The following is a 20,917-nucleotide window of genomic DNA, read 5'->3' as shown; positions in this document are numbered from 1 at the left end:
CAAACACAAGGAGATGATGGACGTAGCGCTGAAACTTTTCAGACACTCACCCAGTCACAAATCGGGGTTGAATCCATCATCATTCTTTAACTTACTTCGCCACCTTAGTTCAGACCCAGCTATATGCAAATCAGTCTTGACCCTGTGCCTCATGGGAACAGTCCAGCCTGAACTGCCGAGCCAGGTCTTCCCTGAACCGGAAAGTAGCATCCTGGGACCGGTTTCTGCCTCCACAATTTCTTTCATCCACTCTTCCTTGAAAAAAGGCAATATTTCTTCCTTTGTTGTGAAGCACCGCACTCTCCTGAAGTTACAGCTTTGCGCTTGAACATTTCCATGCCCGTCGGTTTGAACCTGCTGTGCCACAAAGCCTGCAAAATATAGGAACATGGCTGATGTTGACGCCTATGCTCATGAATGCAAACTGTAACGTAGTACTGAAGCATCGCCGGCAAAACATAGAGTGTAAATACCTGGATTTTTCTTTTTTCTGCCCTTCCAAACTTCTATGTAGCACTGTCCGTAGAGCCTTCAATAGAAGTAAAGATTGTTATGGCACAGTGTGATGCAGCACATTGTGATACAGCAATATACCATGTGCACCATAAGGGAACTCGACTAAAACAATTACCTGTTGTGCGTGTACTGACGTATTGCCTTTCAAATGTGTGATGTACCGTCTGCGAAACCTGCAACAGAAGAAAACATGGGTACGGTATGTTGTTCTACTACAATGTACAAGTTGCACCACAGTTTAACTCTACCAAACAATTGCCTGTTCTGCTTGTACTCACGTACACACATTTAAATGTGTAGGGTACTGTGCAAAACCTGCAACAGAGGAAAACATGGGTAAGTATGTTCTACTACAATGTACAAAATGCACCACAGTTTAACTCTACCAAACAATTATCTGTTCTGCTTGTACTCACGTACGCCTGTTTAAATGTGTGGGGTATTGGGTGCGAAACCAGCAACAGAAGAAAATATGGGTAAGGTATGTTATACTACAATGTACAAGATACATCAGTTTAACTCTACCAAACAATTACCTATTTGTTCTGCCTGTACTCCCGTCTGCCTGTGCAATTGTATTTGTAGTACGGTCTCACAAACCTGCAAAAGAAAAGGGGTGCAGATTGTGAATCTATTTACCCAGCAACCCCAACCCAACGAGAAACGTAAACAGAATTACCTTGTCTTTGTGGGTACTCGAACCTGACCACTCAAATCCAAATACCTTACAGACTGTACACCTGCAATGAAGACAAGATCGTTAGCAAACGCTCGAAGAATTACAAACTATGAATGAGACCGGTCTAGAGACTCTAGTAGGAAAAATGACCAATTAGTTACCAGAGATTCCAGTTTAGGCCAAACAGGCACGTGCCCATGTGCTTGATTATTATATCCATTATCTTAAACTGGTCTATAAATCTGTATTGTGTGTTACACCTTCTGTGATGCAGCTTTTCCCTGGCATTCAAACTGCACAAATGGTTGAGTTGGGTAAACTAGGAAATTCACAAGGAGGAGTGAGCAGCACACAAGCCATCAAAAGATCCCACCTGAAGATGATGCAGTGGTGTGCAACAAATATGATAAAGACTTTCTAGCAATTTTCAGGCAACCATCAAAATGTCAAGATAACTCTGAAGATTGATGGACCTGCTGCAGAGCGATCTGAGTTTTGTCTAGTGGAAATTTTGACTCATCATGAAGTAGCAGAGGAGGCTAAAATGTCTGATGCAAAAAAGCTGGTGAACCATGCAGATCACAATTTGCATGCAATGTCAATAGGTCAGTGCATTACTGCTTCTGTCAGAGAGCCCCTTTTGTTACTTGCAGTTTATAAGTTTAAATCATAATATAGAACAGTGAGCTATTAACTATCAAAGAGCTGCATTCCTATTCATTGCAATGGCAGACAACCTCCAACAGACCACCCGAGCGAAAGAGTAACAGAGCTTGTGATTGTAAGAACTTAAGGGTGTTAGTGAACAGTAAATAAAAAAAGAAATTCAGCCTTGAATTTACAAAATCAGCATCAAGAGGAATAACCTTCAATCATGTTTTACTTACAGATAAGTTTAAACAAAACACAGAACAAGGCACAGTAGGGCAGCCTATTAAAGGGAGTTACTAAAATAAATGCTTTCATCTTATTTTGCCATAGAAAACAGTTCAAGAAATGCGTCTTAAATGTTCAGGGTGTTCAGTGTCAACATAGAACCAATTACCTATCGAAATAAGGAATCTCTACACCATCTCTTTTTAACCCTATGATTCCCGCAGAGCTTTTTTGTTCGTTTATTCGTTTTAGAATTTTTTTGTAATGACAGATTTTTGGATTTAAATGGATTATTTAAGTGTTCATGCTAATTTCAGACTCAAACAGTCTTTTGAGGATGCATCACTGGCAATAAAAAACAGACTAGTGTAGTTATTTCTGGTTCCAGTGTGTATACATTGTCTTTGACTGCCTACTGGCGATATGTGCAGTAATGAGGGTTTTACAGCCGTCCAGCCATCGGCTGACCATGCAAGCAAATTCTTTGATGACCTGTTTCCAACCATTTGGGGGTGTTGTAACGGTCACCTGGACTGAGAAGCTGACCAATTTGAGTTCTTACAGTTAGAATGGCTCGTAATATGTGTTCTGATGTTTTGCACGCGTATTCCAGTTTTTGAACACAATCCTGCTGATATTCTAGGGGGACTCTGCAGGAGTAGAGACAGACACCCTTGCAGTTGGTAGTAGGAAGACTTGAATCTTAGGTTGCTACCATTGTTATTGGAGTGTATTTTGGTGAATCATTTTTTAACCCTAAAATTGGAAAGGCATATTTCCTATTCTATTCGGTAAGGCTGTGTTTTTGATCTTCATATTCTCAGTCCCCGAGCCCGGATTCAGCTTCATGAACCGTAGAATGTTGAGTTTGAACCCATTTTGGGTCACATTTCTTGACTGATACCGTGTGAGGATTTTCAACACTTTTGGGAAAATAGATTTTTGCCAACTGAAATTGCCACCATGCATTAAACAAACGCAATGTGTGAACCTTTTTTTTTTTGCGAAATTGATGGCAACGCTCGCTAGCACCCTAAAACTCCAGTCTTATATCAGCTACCTGAAGAGACAACTTCTTTACGCTATTAGTTATTGTGACAATGGCACTGCTCAGTCATTCAGGATGAGGTAGTAACAACTTAAATTCTATTGAAGTAAGGATTTTCCTCATCAAGGGCAACTTGTCGCTGTGGTCTCCTCTCTCCCAGAGTAACAGGTTTGTCATACATACGGCTGTATTCCCGGTAGATCTGCTACATATTTTTAGAAAGTCTCACTACTGACTATTGTTTTTCTCACCTCACTGGGGATTTCTGACTCCATATGCACATTGAGAGTGTCCTTAGTTTCTATTATGATCTTGGGTAGCATAGCTTGGTGGAGGTTTTTGCATGCAATTCCTCAAAACATCTTGATGTAACCACATTTTCCTTTCATAAGCCATGTTTGGCAGTGCTGTGCCCCTGCTACCTCTATTTTTAATTAACATTACTAAGTTAGTTATTACTTAGACTTATTTGGCATCAACGAGAAGCCCAATCACATTCTTCTACCAACAGCACTAGTACATCAATCCATGGGGTTTAAATACCCTGCTTTAAAAGTATAAACTTAGGAGGCTAAAATGTCTGATGCAAAAAAGCTGGTGAACCATGCAGATCACATTATGATAGCGTAAATAATTTATTTACGACATAATCTGGCGCCCGAATAGGGACGCATCCCCTTCCCCACGCTCCGGCGATGTAGGTCCGGCCCCTGCCCCCTTCTACAGCCTAGACGGACTTCAAGTGTACACGCCAGCGGGACTTCCCGCCAACTCCCTCAGGCCCACGGAGGAGGCGGACTGCGACCAGACATCCACACGAGGCGGTGAGGAAGATTGCGGAGCGTCCTGACCCAGAGCCCAACCCGTGAGAGAGCCGAGTCCGAGGTCTTCAGAGGTCCGCCATTCCTGCGCAAGCGTCAAGCGTCCGATGACCAGGTCTTCAAGTTCTGCTTCCCGGTGAGTACCACTGAGAACGCATAAAGACGGGTTCATTTAATGAACACGGTAAAGACGTGTCTCCTTCACAAGACCGGTATGGTTGTACTGTATTCCAGTACATAAGTATATGTTGTATATGTTTTGAGTTTGAAATTGTTTTAGTTAGGTTCCAGCATGCCATTGTTTTCAAAATTGCGTAAAATAGGCACTAAAAAGGGAATATTAGAAGAGGCAGTTAATGTCCCGCCAAGAGATACTCCCGGCCATTTTATGTATAACAAACATGGCATCAGTCACGGTCACTTTGAACAGGTCATCACTGAGGCCCTGAATGAACTTGCCCCACTTCAAACACGCTGCCGAGCTAGGAAGAGACCCTCTGCCCCATGGTACTCAGAATCCCTCAGACTCCTCAGGCAAGAAGTGAGGAGGATGGAGAGGCTCTGGCATTCGAGCTGGGACTTCAGGAACAAGGAAGCCCATAAACTTCTGGTCAGAAAATAAAAATCTGAGATTGTGCAGGCCAAGCAAGATTACTTTGTGGCCATGACAACCTCGCTCTCCTCGCCGAAGGAGCTCTTTAGAATCGTTGATTCCTTAGTCAACCTTCAAATACCCGTTGCACCTTCACAAGATCTATGCGATAATATTGCGTCCTTCTTTCATTCCAAGATACAGGACATCTATCTGGCTCTTGAGGTACAAAGAGCCTCATTCAGTGGGCCCCCTGCCTTGGTTCAGACAAATATGATCACGTCAGACATCTCCCCACGGAGCACCCTGGACTCTTTCCCCCTGCTCACTCTGCAAGACCTGGAGTTTTTGCTCAATAAAACTAAATCTGGCTCCCCCCTAGATATTTGCCCATTGAGGATCATCAAGCAGTGTAGAGAAACCTTCCTACCGCCTCTACTAGAAATTATGAATCTAGCCTTGAGGGACGGTCTCTTCCCCTCGGAGTGGAAGAGCGCAGTAGTGAAACCTCTGCTGAAGAAGGCTTCCCTCGACCCGGAGGTCCTAAAAAACTTCCGGCCGATCTCACTGCTCCCAGCCCTTGCGAACATGCTTGAGTCACATCTAAACAAGCATCTTGCCGCCTTTGTGGATAGCTCGGGCTGCCTGGACTTCTCCCAGCATGGATTCAGGAGGGAACACAGCACTGAGTCGGCCCTTACTATTGTGCTTGATAAGATCCGCACTCAAGTAGATGGGGGCCAGACCACCCTCCTAGTCCTGTTGGATCTAACTGCGGCTTTTGATACCCTTTCCCCCTCAGTACTTACATCTCGTCTGAGGGAAGTGGGAGTGAAGGGCGCAGCTCTAGATCTCTTGACCTCCTTCCTTGTTGGAAGGGAACAAAGAGTGAAGCTGGGAGAGTTTCTATCTCCATCCCGACCTGTGCTGTGTGGGGTCCCGCAGGGGTCGGCTCTTAGTCCGACCCTATTTAATATCTACGTGACCCCACTGGCCAGATTAATTAGATCTTTCGGGATGGAGGTAGTTTCTTACGCTGATGACACCCAAATCCTCGTCTCTCTTTCCCATTCAGATGTACCAACCGCCTCCAATTTTAGATCTTGTATGGAGGCGGTTGGTCTGTGGATGATCCACAATTCACTTAAGCTGAATGGGGAGAAGACGGAGGTGATGGTGTTCGGAGGGAAAGAGGACACATGGTCAGCCAGCTGGTGGCCTGACTCGTTAGGAATATGTCCCTCCCCCACGGCATCTGCTAAGAATCTTGGGGTGATGATAGACCCTGCCCTGGACATGAGCAGACAGGTTAGTAGAACCATCTCCACCTGTTGGGGCATCATTCACACCCTCAGAAGAATCAGGAAGTATCTTTCCCAAAACAAATAGTTGTCGCTCTCATTGGCTCACGACTGGACTACTGCAATGCGCTGTATGCAGGCCTAAATAGGAGCCTTCTGCAGCGCTTGCAGGTAGTCCAGAACGCCGCAGCCAGATTTGTTTTAGATATCCCCAAACGCTCCTCGGCCACGTTGGCCAGGAAAGCGCTGCACTGGCTGCCGGTAGAACACCGAGCACGCTTCAAAGTCCTATGCATGACTTACAGAGCCATTGCAAAGAACAGTGCCATGGGAGTCGGCTCCATCATTTCCCATTACACCCCTGGGAGGGCCCTGAGCTCCTCCAAGAAACTGCTCCTGACAGTCCCCTGCATACGCAGAGCCAAGTGGGGTGGCAGGGCTTTTTCTACTCTTGCCCCTAAATGGTGGAATGACCTTCCCCTTGATCTCAGGTCCCTACCGTCCCTGCAGAAATTCCGTAGTGCCCTTAAAACTCGCCTTTTCCTGCAAGCCTATATGTAAGGTTGTACATTCCCACTTTGATCTGATTGTTAGGCGCCTTGATACCTGCGGGTTATTGTTCTGCGCAATATAAATTTTTATCAAATCAAATCAATCAGCGCTATTCTCTATTTAGACCTCTGGGTAGATTACACAAAGGATCTAGAGACGGTGCATAGATGGCCTGCGACCGGCACATGGGATTCAGAATGTATTATGAGAGTAGAGGAACAACTATGGAAAAGGAAGTCGAGGCCCTCGCAGAAAGAGGCCATTGAATTATGGCGCAAAGAGGCTAATAGGAGGGCCCTGAAAGAACTTAACAAAGCCGAGAAAAGCAGGCAAATGTCAGAACAGGCAAAAGAAAAAAGAGTTACTAGAAGAGGGTGAACAGGTTCGAGTGGAACAAATGGATAGGGAAAGAAATGCTCTTGTTGCTGGTATCTACCCTGTACTCTCAGAGGAGATTGCAGAGGAAGTTCCCCAAAATGTACCCCTTAAAATTAAACCGACGGCACCAGAGCCGTTCCTTTCCGCCTACCTAGCAGAGCCACCCCCAGCCTACATAGACGCACCATTTCCCCCGCTCCCACCAGAGGCCGTGCCCCAGCCAGTCCAGGACCAACAACAGGTTTCCGGGGGTGCGGAAGGGGGGGGGATAAGGAAATAAAGGATGACGTTGAACTCTCTAGATGTATATATGATTTACAGCCAGGTATTACTGGTCCAATGCGCGCCATATCAATACGAGTAAGGCAAGCCATCGCAGAGCTAGATGGACTGCCTGATATGAATACATATTTAGATGCCTTGTATGAGTTCATCAGAACAGGACGGAACCATGAATGCGTAGCTCAAGCTATGGAAAATAGAAAAGTAAAAGCTAAGAACAACATCCTTCGTTTTATTGTCAACTGTCTGATCAGGGACCGTGATGAGGGTGATGGGGACGTGGAGGTTAGTTTAATAGAGTGGAGCAACAGCATCAATGAAGGTAAACATGATAAGGTAGCGCAGACAGAAGCAATGACGAATAAGATTAAAAAGAAAATACTAGCAATACGTAACGCCGAGAAGGAAGGCAGGGATAGTGTGTCAGAGGAAGGGGATAATAACGAGACGCCAGACAAAATGAATTTTCTGGGCATAGCACGGCACTGTAATGGCGCCAAACACCATCGACCTCAGAAAACAAGGGTTAACAAGGAAACAAAGATCTCTCCTGAGGATTTGTTCCAAACAACTGAAAAAGCCCTAGACCATTGGATGGACGACGAGCCACCCCTCACGCCACATGAGAGGGAGTTGGCTCCGTCGGCCACCCAGTGGGTGTCCCAACATCATGTATATAATCCCGACATAGTGGCCCAGATGTTCCTGAGCCTCCCACCACTCGAACAACGCCTGGCCAGCATCTATATGGTCCAACACTTGATCACGTTGTATGAGAGCCAATATCACCACCCTGGCAAATTATATAAAATACTGGAAAAGGTAATACTAGATAGATGGATAGAACAGGGCCCAGAACTGATTAACACCATTTTAAACTTGCGTCTCCAATATGAGCAATTCCTGTCCGCCTCAATGACACCAGACCCTCGCCCCAGAGGACAGTACCCTCTGCGAGAGGTCCACCCCATAACCAAACAAGATGGCTCTGTCCAGCGGGTATATGTCTATACCCCTCTCACCAAGCTAGAAATACTGGAAATGAAGAGGTTGTTACCTTCCCATGATAAAGACCCGGGGGGGTTTCACAGAGAAATAAAAGATATACTCCGTATAGGAGACTATACTTACCCTGATATCCTAAGGTTACTAAAGGTCTTGTTACCAGCAGGCATTTACGAGAAACTTAAAGAGAAAGACTGGGATGTGGGAGATAAAACTTTGAAATGGGCAGAGTTGCAAGCTGAAGATGCAGGTAGGGCCCCGGGGGATGGCCTTGGTGAAAAAATTAAGGAGCTCCCCGAACTCCTTATACAAATTTTACCAAGACTATTGACGACCAAAAAGGAAGACTGGGATGCAATTTCAGCATGTAAACAGAAACCAGAGGAAGACACAAGCGATTACTACACTAGGTTGGAGAAATGTTTCGCTGTCAACAGTGGTTTAAAACACAGTAGTGAGGCCTATCCCCACCTTTTTGTGACCAAACTGGTAGATAACGCCCTTCCTCAGATTAGGAATAGGGTGCTGAAGGTTGAGAGTACTTGGCAAGCAAATAGCCCCTCACAAATGTTGCAGATGTTGCAATACCACCAAAATAGAATAAGGGAAGAACAAGAAGAAGAAAAGAAGCGCATGAAGGATACAAAAATGAAGGTGCTAGTTGCCCAAACAGTACCTGCAAACACGAACAAGAATGGTACTGCACCCACTAAAGGGACCTGCAATTATTGTAAACAACAGGGTCACTTTGTAAGGGAATGCCCCGTCCTAAAGCACAATATAGCCACAGGAAAAACAAAGGAACGGCCCTATACACCTAGACAGTACAACACTCAGCAGACACAAGCCCCCACCCCGCAGCAGGTCCAGACGCCCGCTGCCGCTGCACCTCAAATGTATCAGTACACGCAGTCAGACTACCCAGAATACCAATCTTTTTCATGAAACAGCCTCGAGAGGGAAGATCGCTTGCCCCTTATCCCAGTTCCTGTGGACCAAGAGGGTCCTTATGTACATGCTCGTTTGCTGGGGCAAGATAGAAAGTTTCTGATTGACACAGGGGCAAGCAGGACTACCATCAGTCATGACGAGGTCCCAGGGGCACCTCTCTCGGGCTCACAGAATATATCCCTGGGATTTTCTGGAAAGCCAATTGTCAACAAAGTATCAGAACCAGTCTCTTTAGGGGTGGGTCCACTGACACGCACCACAGACCTACTACTCACTAAGACATGTCCAGAAAATTTACTAGGTATAAAGACCCTAAAAGAACTGGGAGCAGTTATCTGTTGCTCGCCAGAAGGAGTAAGACTGTTTTTGCGTGATTTCAAAGGGCATTTCACGGTTAGAGATTTTGATCCCAGACTTCAGGATGTCCCACAGTATCTATGGGCACAAGGTTCGACTGACGTAGGTTACATTGATATAACACCACACGAGGTCACTCTTAAGGAAGGAGTAGTCCTACCCCGAATACGACAGTACAGGATTCCACCTGAGGCTGAAACAGCCTTATTAAAAATAATTCAAGAACTCATTGAACAGGGGGTGGTGGTGGAGACAGACTCGAATGTGTGTAACTCCCCCGTCCTCCCTGTTCTTAAACGCACAGACCCTCAAGCACCCCCAGTTTACAGACTAGTAGTTGACCTTCGAGAACTGAACAAATGTGTGGTCCCACAATACCCAGTGGTCCCAGACATTTCCTCGTTATTTACTGCCATTGATTCTGAGGCAACATTTTTCACGGTCATTGACCTGAAGAATGCATTCTTCAGCATTCCAATACATCCTGACAGTTAATATCTTTTTGGATTCAGTTTAAAAGGACGCAGCTTTAAATTTACAAGAGCTCCCCAAGGCTTTACAGAAAGCCCAAGTGTTTACAGTCAGGCATTAAAGAGACAACTTGACAGTATTAGTATGCCTACTAACACAGCATTAATACAGTACGTGGATGACATTCTCATCACAGCAAGATCAGAAACTGACTGTGAAGAGGCTTCCCTCACGGTCCTTCATTTTCTGGCGGACAAGGGGCACAAGGTGTCCCCTTCGAAGTTACAGTTCTGTGAACAGCAAGTGGCTTACTTAGGGCACTTGCTGTCCAAGGAGGGTAGGCAGCTGACGCAAGAACGAATTAAATTGATTTCCAACATTTCACAACCCAAAACACAGAAAGAAGTACGTGCATTCATTGGCCTTACTTCCTATTGCAGACAATGGATTCCCCAGTATGCCCACATAGTCAAGCCACTCATACAATTGACTACATTGGAGGCAGCCACCTCTAACGTCCTCCCTTGGACATCAGAGCACACCTTAGCATTTGAGGAACTAAAACGGGCATTATGTCAAGCGCCAGTTTTAGCCACTCCTGATTACAAGAAACACTTCACCCTGTTCGTGACAGAGCGGGATGGAACAGCACTATCTGTCCTCACACAAGACCAAGCAGGGAAACACAAGCCATGTGCTTATTTTTCTAGTACACTGGACCCTGTAGCACAGGCTCTGCCAGCATGCTTGAAATCTGTTGCGGCCACAGCTTTGGCCATAAGACAAAGTGACTCGATAGTGCTGGGACACTCCCTGACAGTACAAGTACCACACGCAGTGGAAGTTCTCCTGAATAGGACACAGACACAACACCTGACTGTAACAAGATTGACAGGATACGAGCTGACACTATTTCAACCCCACATAGAGATTAGAAGACGTAACATACTCAACCCTGCCACTCTTTTACCCTCAAGCACAGATGACACCACACCCCATGACTGTGTGGAAGTAATAAATGTAGTGACGAAGCCAAGACAAGACTTGACAGATGTTGCACTCCCAGACCCTGACATAACGTTTTATGTAGATGGATCATGCATGAGAACAGGGGCAGGAGAATTAGTGGCAGCATACGCCGTAACTACTGACCATGAGATCATAGAGAAACAAAGAATAGATATCCTGTCAGCACAAGCAGCAGAGCTCATTGCTTTGACGCAAGCCTGTAAACGAGCAAAACAGTTAAGGGTTAACATCTACACTGATTCACAATATGCGTTTGGGGTAGTTCATGACTTTGGGGTACTATGGAGGGAGAGAGGTTTTCTGACCTCACACGGGGCCAAGATACAGCATGGCCCTCTCATACAGGCCTTGTTAGAAGCAATACACCTACCTACAGCCATAGCGATCCTGAAATGCAAAGCACACACCAAGGCCACAGATGTCATTTCCCAAGGTAATGACCTGGCAGACCGAACTGCTAAACAGACAGCTCAGACTCCAATTGACATAACAAACTCACAGGTATTACCACTGACAAGGACTATGACAGTCAGGGATCCCTCCAAAGATGTACAAGATATACAGACCCATGCCACTCCAGATGAAATAAAGAAATGGACTGAACAAGGAGGGGTCCAGACTGACCAGGGTTGGATGACTAAAAACAAAAAGACATGGTTCCTCCCAGACTCTATGGTACAGGTGATAATAGAGACAGCACATAGCCCGGCACACTTGGGAGAGAAGGGAATGTTGGATGGCCTGCAGAATATCTGGTTTAACAAACACTTGCGAGCGGCAGCAAAGCAGAAAGTGAAGACTTGCATGATTTGTTGGCAATTTAACCCTGGAAAAGGCATCTCAGTGGAACAGGGTGGATTCCATCCCCCTGATCACCCTTTTGAGGTTCTCCAAATGGATTATATTCAAATGGACAGATGTAGAGGTCACCAGTACGTCCTGGTAATGGTGTGTGCCCTAACCAGATGGACAGAAGCTTACCCAGTCCCAGATTATACTGCAGTTACAACAGCCAAACAGTTAGTGAGGGAGTTCTTCCCTAGATACGGGTTGCCACGTGTCATTTACTCAGACAATGGCCAGCCCTTCTCCTCTGAGCTCATGAAACAGGTGTCCCTTCTGTTGGGATATACCTGGAAGTTCCATTGTGTAAGGCATCCCCAAGCAGCAGGTCTAGTAGAGAGACATAACCAGACCCTCAAAACAGAATTAGCTAAAGTCTGTGCAGAAAAGGGCGTGGATTGGATGGTAGCCTTACCGGTTGCCCTCTTTTACATGCGCATGGTAGCTCCTTCTAGAACCGGCCTATCCCCATATGAGGTGGTCTTTGGAAGACCACCGAATATGTGGGGTACACCAATACCTAAAAGAATAACTGATGTTGACAGTCCTATGCTCACAGATTACCTGGCTTCCTTGATGTCTGCACTACTCTCTTGCCGTTCGCAGGTTGCCGCTGCCTTCCCTGACAACACCCAGGTCGAGGACCATGCCATAGCCCCAGGGGACTGGGTGCTGATAAGAAATTTCGACCGGACGAGCCCTCTGGACCCCAGGTGGAAGGCACCAAAATTAGTCCTGCTGACAACGAGGACGGCCATCAACGTCGAGGGAAGAAAGGGGTGGCTGCATGCCAGTCACTGTAAAAAATACTTTGGGACTACCGGAACATTTGCTAAAAACAAAGACAGTACAGACTTTGAGCCCCCCTTTTTGGAAAAGACTCCCCAGCAAGAGTACACTTCCAAACTGAGATCTAGAAGGTCAGTCGACGTTTGATTGTCTAAGTCCACCCGGTGGTGAAGCGGTTGAACATGATGTCTGACTTGAATAAACTAGTGAACAGTAAAGAAAAAAGGACTAATATGAGAAAGAAATACTGCAAGCTATTACACAGCAGATGTATAGTGTCTCTGATTATTGTACTTTTTATGAGCATTGTGGTAATAAGTATTGGCTGGTTCTTACATGTTCTCTATCCACCTGCTGTCTCACAGAACGCCACCATAGTACACTCACATGTTGAGCTCCCAGTACACTTAGAGAACAGAAGAAATGAATTTAAGAACAATACTTTCATCACCCTTTTACAACAGCATCAACTGGCCATAAACACATCCAACTGCTGGGTGTGCGGTCTTCTTCCCCATACAGTTGCCAAAGGCATGCCTTTCATCACTCTCCCTTTTTCTTATGAAGGCTCTTGTACCGGTTGGTGGAAACAAACAAAGCTTCCTATATGGCCAATACGGATACAAAAGAGCAGTCTCCGCTCAGATATCACCTATACATTTTATGTTGGCGAGGTGAAAAGAACAGGGCATGTGGTACCCCACTAGAGCAGGAAGCCTATGCTGACCACGGTACCAGATCTAATAAGTTATATTATCAGTATATGGACAGGAGAAAAAGATCAGTTTCACCTGTTTTTGTGGCATCAACGAAAGCCCCTTTTTGTGTCCAAAGTAAAGGAAAGATACGTATGGGTGATAGCATCTGCAATCACACAGTCAATTTGAATGGAACAAACAATACACGGCTTATAGCCGCACAGGGCACCTACTTCATATGTGGGGATAAAGGTTATACATGGCTCCCACAGGGCTGGTCCGGCACTTGTTACATTGCTTTTCTCCTTCCCCCCCCTACACTGCCCCTGCGGACTATCATGAAATTGAGCCTCTGACTGTCTATAACAGACGGCGAAGGGGGGTCATAGATACAGAAGATACAGCAGGGCAGGAGGCGGGAGACTTCTTTGCCGGAGTCATTCCATTTTGGGGTCCCATGGTAAACAGCAGGAACATCCGCCACCTCACACGAGTGGTGCAAAACACGATAGATGCAACAGCAGGTGCCCTCTCTAATCTCACAGCCGAGGTGGTCGCGGATAGACTCATGACCCTACAAAATCGCATTTTTTAGACCTCGTTCTGGCTGACCGTGGTGGTGTATGCAGATTGATCTCCACGAGTTGTTGTGTGTTTATTTCAAATAACGCACCTACGGTATACCAAGCCATTGCCAAGTTACACAAGATGTCAAGTCAGCTAGACATGGATAAAGGAGAATGGTCCTTAAGCAGCTGGTTGTGGGGATTAGTAGCAACATGGGGATGGAAAGTGTTGACTGTAGTAGGATCAATACTGTTTATCATCTTCAGTTGTTGCCTCTGCATCCAATGCGGCCCGGCCATCTGCGGTCTGTGCGCCACTGCCTGCATTCCCCGTCCACATGTGCAGAGCAGAAAAAATGAAAAGATCATGTTGCAAGAACACATTAACGGCCTGATGAAAATAGAGGTGTATTAGAGGGGTGCGCTTGGGGACAAGGAGGGAATGAAGAAAATTACATATTTATATGTATTTGTGCCCCCAAGCGCTACCCTCTCACCATCTGCCATGTTGAATAAAAACCCCTGCATTACTTCACATTCAGAGGCCTTATTTCTCTGTCACCAGGCCCCTCCATGCCAGACCCTGAAAAAGGCACACGTTACATTTCTCTGCAGACATTAGATATTTTTTTGAGCAGTCACGGAGAAAAGGCCCAGACCGGGGTGTCTTAACAGTGTCAAACAAGGGTCGACCTGATAAAGCTGCATTCCGGCCCGAGCAGGAGGCGAGCAGAAGCCCCTCTGCAGAGATAAGGCCCAGTTTTGCTGTCGGCTCTCAGAGATAAGTGGGGCCCATGTCAAGGGAAACCTCCAAGACAGTTACACAAGGGGTGGACAGGAAGGGCCAAACCAACTGCTAGTATGAAGCAGCAACACTTCTACAGATGAGAGCAATCTGCATGCTGCCCCGAGCTAGAGATAAGACCAGACATGCTAGTCACTCTGACACCCAGGGCCCTCCCTGGCCAACAGAAAGGAAACAGCCTTCATGGAGAAGTCTGATAAAGTTACGCAAACAGGCATTGCGAGTTTTAGCTTACCTTGCTGCCCCCTCTATGCACCCACCCACCTATGACTCATTACAGTGAACGCCTACATGCTCTTATCTTTTTTTTTCTTCTGCTTGGAGGGCTCCTCCCTATGTATGCAAAGAATGTATAAATATTGTACTCTGTGAATAAAGCTCAGAACTCTCCTGAACCTGCTTGGTGAAAGGAGCTCTCCCTTAACTCGAGTTAATGCAATAAAGCCCATTGACTCTAATACCACGGACTCTGCTCCTCATTTATGCTTGACCCTTTTGATATTTATTTATTTATAGAAATTATGATAGCGTAAATAATTTATTTACGACACATGCAATGTCAATAGGTCAGTGCATTACTGCTTCTGTCAGAGAGCCCCTTTTGTTACCTGCAGTTTATAAGTTTAAATCATAATATAGAACAGTGAGCTATTAACTATCAAAGAGCTGCATTCCTATTCATTGCAATGGCAGACAACCTCCAACAGACCACCCGAGCGAAAGAGTAACAGAGCTTGTGATTGTAAGAACTTAAGGGTGTTAGTGAACAGAAAATAAAAAAAGAAATTCAGCCTTGAATTGACAAAATCAGCATCAAGAGGAATAACCTTCAATCATGTTTTACTTACAGATAAGTTTAAACAAAACACAGAACAAGGCACAGCAGGGCAGCCTATTAAAGGGAGTTCCTCAAATACTAAAATAAATGCTTTCATCTTATTTTGCTATAGAAAACAGTTCAAGAAATGCGTCTTAAATGTTCAGGGTGTTCAGTGTCAACATAGAACCAATTACCTATCGAAATAAGGAATCTCTACACCATCTCTTTTTAACCCTATGATTCCCGCAGAGCTATTTTGTTCGTTTGTTCGTTTTAGAATTTTTTTGTAATGACAGATTTTTGGATTAAAATTGATTATTTAAGTGTTCATGCTAATTTCAGACTCAAACAGTCTTTTGAGGATGCATCACTGGCAATAAAAAACAGACTAGTGTAGTTATTTCTGGTTCCAGTGTGTATACATTGTCTTTGACTGCCTACTGGCGATATGTGCAGTAATGAGGGTTTTACAGCCATCCAGCCATCGGCTGACCATGCAAGCAAATTCTTTGATGACCTGTTTCCAACCATTTGGGGGTGTTGTAACGGTCACCTGGACTGAGAAGCTGACCAATTTGAGTTCTTACAGTTAGAATGGCTCGTAGTATGTGTTCTGATGTTTTGCACGCGTATTCCAGTTTTTGAACACAATCCTGCTGATATTCTAGGGGGACTCTGCAGGAGTAGAGACAGACACCCTTGCAGTTGGTAGTAGGAAGACTTGAATCTTAGGTTGCTACCATTGTTATTGGAGTGTATTTTGGTGAATAATTTTTTAACCCTAAAATTGGAAAGGCATATTTCCTATTCTATTCGGTAAGGCTGTGTTTTTGATCTTCATATTCTCAGTCCCCGAGCCCGGATTCAGCTTCATGAACCGTAGAATGTTGAGTTTGAACCCATTTTGGGTCACATTTCTTGACTGATACCGTGTGAGGATTTTTAACACTTTTGGGAAAATAGATTTTTGCCAACGGAAATTGCCACCATGCATTAAACAAACGCAATGTGTGAACCTTTTTTTTTTTTTTGCGAAATTTATGGCAACGCTCGCTAGCACCCTAAAACTCCAGTCTTATATCAGCTACCTGAAGAGGCAACTTCTTTACGCTATTAGTTATTGTGACAATGGCACTGCTCAGTCATTCAGGATGAGGTAGTAACAACTTAAATTCTATTGAAGTAAGGATTTTCCTCATCAAGGGCAACTTGTCGCTGTGGTCTCCTCTCTCCCAGAGTAACAGGTTTGTCATACATACGGCTGTATTCCCGGTAGATCTGCTACATATTTTTAGAAAGTCTCACTACTGACTATTGTTTTTCTCACCTCACTGGGGATTTCTGACTCCATATGCACATTGAGAGTGTCCTTAGTTTCTATTATGATCTTGGGTAGCATAGCTTGGTGGAGGTTTTTGCATGCAATTCCTCAAAACTTCTTGATGTAACCACATTTTCCTTTCATAAGCCATGTTTGGCAGTGCTGTGCCCCTGCTACCTCTATTTTTAATTAACATTACTAAGTTAGTTATTACTTAGACTTATTTGGCATCAACGAGAAGCCCAATCACATTCTTCTACCAACAGCACTAGTACATCAATCCATGGGGTTTAAATACCCTGCTTTAAAAGTATAAACTTATGTTTAAATGTTCCCTGGCTTCATTAGTAGTATGTATCCTTATGGGTTAGCAGCCTTTCCGTTCTGAGGCAAGTCATACATGCTGTCTCGTTCTGAGGCTTTCAGAGCACACATAAAAGCACTGGCTTGGATGCTCCAATGCACTTATTCAAAATGATTCTCCCCTAGCATCGCTCCGCTGCTGTCCTACCCACGCTATGGCCACTTCCTAGACTGTTAAAGCTCTTCATTGGAAAACCCTCTTCAGCTGACCGAGGTTTGCTTCTGCTAACCAGAATGCTGCACCAGAGGCTTGTTATTTAGAGGACAGTCAGCCTAGCTCCCGTGCATGCTGTTAAAGTGATCTTTTTCATAAGCACCATTTTAGGAGAAGAGAAAGTAGTTTTTGGAACAGTTCCATAGAATGTTGCTCCTCATCCTCGTCCTACTCCTTCTAGAATGCTACTCAATTTTCCAGCTCAACTGTGTGCTTTTAAGCTAACTCATGGTGGTAAACCAGCCTGCACATTTCTCGATGAGAGTCAACCTTCAGTTCAAGAGGGAATATTATAATTAAGGCTCCCAGATTTCTATGGTTACTGATTCTTACAGACAAATACAGAACCTCTCCGATTTACATTATCTGATAGACACCAGATTTGCATGTGGTGCCTGGGTGAGCACCACAACTGGGAGAGTTGCGACGCCTGCCAGCACCTTAAGCCTAAATCACGGCGGGAGCGCTGGATGAAGTTGCCGTTGGCGTGCTTGTCCAGGTCGGTGTCGTCACAGCGTCCGTCCCCTATATCGGAGGCAAGGAGTCGCCGGTTTGGTCTGTGACCTAGTGTTTTGCTGCAGCCCCTTGGGCATGGCTCACCGGCTGGTAGGTTCTTCAGTTTGTCTCCAAGGCCCTGTCCTCCTTCCGTGGTGGGCGTAGTATCCCCCGGGACAGGCGACCCCGCCTGTCGCCTCCCTACCTGCCGTTTCCCGGTGCGGAGGTGACTAGGGCCCAAATGACAGCCCACGCTGCAGCTCTGCAGGCTTCTTTGGCCCTTCCTCCACCTCCTGAGATGTCCGCGGATCCCTTGCCTCGCGTGGAGACTTCCGCGGAGTCGCCGGCGGCTCTGGCCCGGCACTGAAGATTTTGGCTCCAGGTCGTAGGAGAGTGGCGTCGTCGGGGCTCCCCTCTTCGGCACCTAGCGTCCCAGCCTTGCCGCAAATCCCTACGGGCTCCCTGTGGCGTCGCAGGTGGTTGCCGGGACTCTGGGCTTGCCCCCGAGGCCCCCTCGGTCCTCTGAGCAGGCGGCTGCCTCACCAGAGGTCGAGCCGATGCCGTTTTGGCACTGGGAACCTTCCTCCCCGGCTCCAGTGGAGTAGTGGGTGGAGGCCGGGGCCTGGGGAGCCTTCCCGAGTCCCTCTCGGTCCTCTGCGCGGGCTGCTGCTCCATCCGAGGCTGAGCTGGTGCCTTTTCGGGGCCATGCCTTAGCCGGTCCGGCGTCGGCCTTGCCCCATTCTCCTGGAGAGCACGTGGTGGCAGGAGTTCGCCCGGCGCCACGGAGGCCTTCCTCCCCGGCTCCGGTGGAATAGTGGGTGGAGGTCGGGGGCGCCTTCCCGAGTCCCTCTCGGTCCTTGGCGCGGGCTGCTGCTCCATCCGAGGCCGAGCTAGTGCCTTTTCGGGGCCATGCCTTAGCCGGTCCGGCGTCGGCCTCGCCCCATTCTCCTGGAGAGCACGTGGTGGCAGGAGTCCGCCCGGCGCCACGGAGGCCCATTCCGGCACCGGTCGATGCTGATCAGGCGCCAATGGCAGACTCCACGGAGCCGCGCCGGGCTCTGGATTCATCTCCTGAGGTCCGTCATCTGTTGGGGTGTTCCTCCCCGGAGACAGGGCACCGTGTAGTTGCCTTTTCACCGGCATCTTCCAGGGAAGGCTCTTTGCCATCCCCAAGGCCAAAATCCTTGAATCCTTCTTTCCGTGGCTCACGGCTGGCTTCTCCACCAGCCTCTCCACCTTCCCCTGAGGCCCCTCAGGTCCCTCATTCCTCTGTTGATCCCCCGCTATGCCGGGGCTGGCCGTGCCCCCCTGGACTTGGAGCTGGGCGGCTCAGTCTGCAACCATCACCCACGGAGGAATTGCTTTCACCTCCACGGTGCCCTACTGAGGCCAGTGTTGCCTTTGTTCAGGCTATTTCCAGGGCTGCTGGTATTCTGAGGATGGGTGAACCTGTTACTCCATTTCCTACAGACAACCTCTTGGAGATTTGCCACCAGGGCTCTGGTGGACGGGAGTTGTTCCTTCCTTTTGAAGTGTCACTCCATAATTCTCTTTTGGGGGCTTGGGGGCACCCTGCCACAGGCGATCCGGTGCCTCAGGCACTACTGCACCCCCATCGTCCTGTTCCGCATGACCCGGTCTGTCTTTCTTTCCACCCTTCTACTCAAGGTGCTCTACTGCGAAATGCCTTTCCACGTTTGCCTGTGGTGTTGTTCCCCTCTGTCTCGGGAGGCCCCGTGGTTAGATTCATGGGGACGTTATGTCTTCGCTTCTTCAGTGCTGCTTTGAGGGCGCTTAACACTTTGTGTGTGCTGACCAGGGATACTTCTAGCCTGTGGGATTCTGTGGAGTCCCTTCTTTCTCATGTCTCTCATGAGGGTGCCCGTGCTGAAATGCGGGGCCATGTGTTGGATGGTAGAGAGTTGTCCGCGTTTATTGTTCATGCTGCTTTGGATGTTGCCGATGCTATTGGCATGCTATGGCCACATCTGTGGCTCTCCATCGCCATGCTTGGCTATGCGGTGCTGTTTTTCCTGAAAATATTAGAGAGCATCTGGTCGACCTCCCTTTTGACAGGGTCCTGCTGTTTAATACTCATGCAGACTCCGCAATTCAGCGTCTTCTTGCGGGGCTCCGTCCGCCTCCTCCTAAGTAAGTTGGTTTGCTGATCCTCCGGATCTTGGTGGGAGGCGTTATCCCACTTGCTCCAGGTATTTGGTTTTTGGAGTGGCTATTACACTTTCCTGGTTGGCCCCGCTCTTCAGTTGGCTGCTGTTCCAGCCCCCCTTTGTTGGTAAGCCTGTGCTTTCTGGCTGATTACTAAACCTTCTGTGCTTTCTGCCGCAGGTCTATGATTGTGTCCTCTGATGCAGGATTGTTTTTTCCCTAAGAGTGGTTCCCATGCTTTCTTGGGATGTGTCCTACATTATGTGCGGTACATGTAGCTATTGTATAGCCCTGTCTTAGGTGGGGAGGGTGTGGACTCCTCCTTGCGGGTTCGTCGCCCTTCCTGGTGTGGCTGTATTACGATGGTGCGGTCTTTGGCTCTTACTGGGGCATGGCTTAGCCGTCTACAGCGTTGTGCCATGGTGTTTTGCCCTTTGCCTGCCGTTTCCTGTGTTGACGGCCTGGTCCGTCCTTCTTGTTTCTCCTCTTCTCTTCTAGCTGATCACACTGCTTCGTGGATCAGTTCTGTCCGGGGCGGTTCCCTTTAGGGGCCGTTCGGGACGGTTTACTGGCCTTGCCTGTGTTCTGAGCCTTTAGTTTCGTAGTGTTGTCAGCCGCTGGCTGCCCCGCCTGTTCTTCTATTCTGTGGCTGGAGGCCTCGGCATGTGCCCTGGCTCTCCTGCTTCTGTCCTGCGGGGCCATTGTGAGATTACGTTCTTATTCTTCCGCCTGCCTTATTGACGAGGTGCCGTTCTGTCTTGTCTTCAGGCTGTGATGGGCTCGGCTACCCTCGCCACTGGGTATGTTTCCCGGTGGAGGGCTTTGCCGGGCTTCTGCCTCTTCTCCTTGGAGTCTGTATGTGGCTCTTCTTCCTCAGCGAAGTCATTATCTTGGGGCTTCCGGTGGAGGTCCCTGGTACGTTGACTTAGCTTGAGGTGTTTTGGCCTCCTTCGTATTACCCTTGCTTCTCCTGTTGGTA

The sequence above is a fragment of the Lissotriton helveticus genome, chromosome 5_1, assembly GCF_964261635.1.
Source record: "Lissotriton helveticus chromosome 5_1, aLisHel1.1, whole genome shotgun sequence".
In the NCBI taxonomy this organism is placed as follows: Eukaryota; Metazoa; Chordata; class Amphibia; order Caudata; family Salamandridae; genus Lissotriton; species Lissotriton helveticus.
This window is presented reverse-complemented; position numbering follows the sequence as displayed.